The sequence below is a fragment of the Clavelina lepadiformis genome, unplaced genomic scaffold (assembly GCF_947623445.1).
Source record: "Clavelina lepadiformis unplaced genomic scaffold, kaClaLepa1.1 scaffold_273, whole genome shotgun sequence".
Lineage (NCBI taxonomy): Eukaryota > Metazoa > Chordata > Ascidiacea > Aplousobranchia > Clavelinidae > Clavelina > Clavelina lepadiformis.
In genome coordinates, this window is record NW_027508246.1 from 7,501 (window position 1) to 10,000 (window position 2,500).

The 2,500-nt window shown below is 50.1% G+C and overlaps 1 non-coding gene across 1 annotated transcript in view; it reads right to left on the minus strand.

Moving 5' to 3' along the window:
- LOC143472462 (small subunit ribosomal RNA) overlaps positions 1 to 1,317 on the minus strand; it is a 1,808-nt gene extending 491 nt beyond the window's left edge. Inside the window, exon 1 of the ribosomal RNA XR_013119817.1 lies at positions 1 to 1,317. This exon is cut by the window's left edge and continues 491 nt beyond it. This is a non-coding gene — a ribosomal RNA (small subunit ribosomal RNA).
- Between the last annotated feature and the right edge of the window lie 1,183 nt (positions 1,318 to 2,500).

Genomic DNA, 2,500 nt, shown 5'->3' on the forward strand with positions numbered 1-2,500 from the left:
TTAACCAGACAAATCGCTCCACCAACTAAGAACGGCCATGCACCACCACCCACAGAATCAAGAAAGAGCTCTCAATCTGTCAATCCTCACTGTGTCCGGGCCGGGTGAGATTTCCCGTGTTGAGTCAAATTAAGCCGCAGGCTCCACTCCTGGTGGTGCCCTTCCGTCAATTCCTTTAAGTTTCAGCTTTGCAACCATACTTCCCCCGGAACCCAAAGACTTTGGTTTCCCGAAAGCTGCCGGAGAGGTCGTCAAAGTAACGCCCCCCGATCGCTAGTTGGCATCGTTTATAGTCAGAACTAGGACGGTATCTGATCGTCTTCGAACCTCTGACTTTCGCTCTTGATTAAAGAAAACATTCTTGGCAAATGCTTTCGCAGTTGTTCGTCTTGCGCCGATCCAAGAATTTCACCTCTAGCGGCACAGTACGAATGCCCCCGTCCGTCCCTCTTAATCATTACCTCGCGCTCCGAAAACCAACAAAATAGAACCGAGGTCCTATTCCATTATTCCATGCACCATTATTCAGGCGAACCGCCTGCTTTGAACACTCTAATTTTTTCAAAGTAAACGTTCCGGCCGCCGCCAACACTCAGTCAAGAGCACCGACGGTGAACCGAAGGTGAGGCCGGGCACGCCAGTACACGCCTTGCGACGGACCGACGGCCCGAGCCCAAAATCCAACTACGAGCTTTTTAACCGCAACAACTTAAATATACACTTTTGGAGCTGGAATTACCGCGGCTGCTGGCACCAGACTTGCCCTCCAATGGATACTCGTTAAAAGTTTTAGAGTGTACTCATTCCAATTACAGGGCCTCGTTAGAGTCCTGCATTGTTATTTTTCGTCACTACCTCCCCGCGTCGGGAATGGGTAATTTGCGCGCCTGCTGCCTTCCTTGGAAGTGGTAGCCGTTTCTCAGGCTCCCTCTCCGGAATCGAACCCTGATTCCCCGTCACCCGTAAGAACCTCGGTAGGCAGATACCGTACCGACGAAAGTTGATAGGGCAGACACTTGAATGATTTGTCGCCGGTGCAAGACCGTGCGATCCGCAAAGTTATCCAGAGTCACCAACGAGCACGGGCCGAGGCCCGGTCGGTTTTTGGTCTGATAAATGCACGCCTCCGTGAGTCGGCGCTTTTCGCATGTATTAGCTCTAGAATTACCACAGTTATCCAAGTAACACGTACGATCAAATGAACCATAACTGATTTAATGAGCCATTCGCAGTTTCACTGTACGAGAGCTCGTACTTACACTTGCATGGCTTAATCTTTGAGACAAGCATATGACTACTGGCAGGATCAACCAGGTAGCTATTCGCAGCAAACGAGGCTGCTGCGGGACGACGGGCGCCCCGCGTTTCTTTTCACACGTTCTCCGTGTACATCGCTACTCAAACACTACGCTCGCGGCTTGCACGAGCTCCGAAAACCGTCAATTCCGGACGCTGCCCGGCGATTCGAGTGCAATACTCGCGCCGAGGCACGCCGATAGCTTGCCACTGGATCCGACAGACCGCTCAAAACCCCGGCTAAGCATGGGCGACCGCGCGAACAGCATTACATCTGCCCATCGTGCCCGACGCCAACCGAGATCGATTCTGCTTCGATTCGCACTCGCAGCGCGCATTCGCTCACACGACTGCCTGCTCCCTCATAGTAGTCACAGAATCCTGCATCGCCATGGTACCCCAGAACGGCCTCGGGATCGCGCGAGCTCGCGGCCGGATTTGGAGTTTGGGAAGGTGCGTGGCCGCTTGCCGTGGCCGCCGAACCGCGCCCCGGCCGGGCACTGCGCGCAACTCGAACGTTTGGACTCTGAAAATATTTCCCAACGTTTGGACTTTAACTTTTTGTCGAGACTTGAAAAAATTTCAGAGTCCAAACATCGACCCGCGGCAAAAACTTTTCCGAGGTCGAAAAATCCGCGCTCGGTCAAGAGAATATGCGCGGCCTGGGCGTTTGGACTCTAACATTTTTTGGAGTGGATGGGAAAAATTTTCAGAGTCCACAACACCGACCCGCGCGTGATGCTCTCCCGAGTTCGGAAAATCCGCGCCAGGTGAAAGCTATGCGCGCGACCTGGTCGTTTGGACTCTAAAAAATTTTCAAGTCTCATCACACCAACAAAAAGTTAAAGTCCAAACACCGACTCGCGGCTAAAGCTCTTCCGACTTGGGAAAATCCGCGGCGGGTGAGGGCTATCCGCGCGACCTGGGCGTTTGGACTTTAACATTTTTTTGGTGTGAATCGACTTGATAAAATTAATCTAATGCCATACAGTGTCAAAGTGCACAATTTTAATCGATATAATCATAACAATATATGTCATACAACAAAATCATCAAATGATCATCAAGCAGCATTGCAAAGCTACGTGAGTCAATGCAAGGCAATGACAACGTATTTATCAATTAAAGTTATTTAATTGTACAAAGTTATTGTTAAATTATAAAATAAAATTAAATTAAATGAAATTAAATTGAAGAGCTCAAT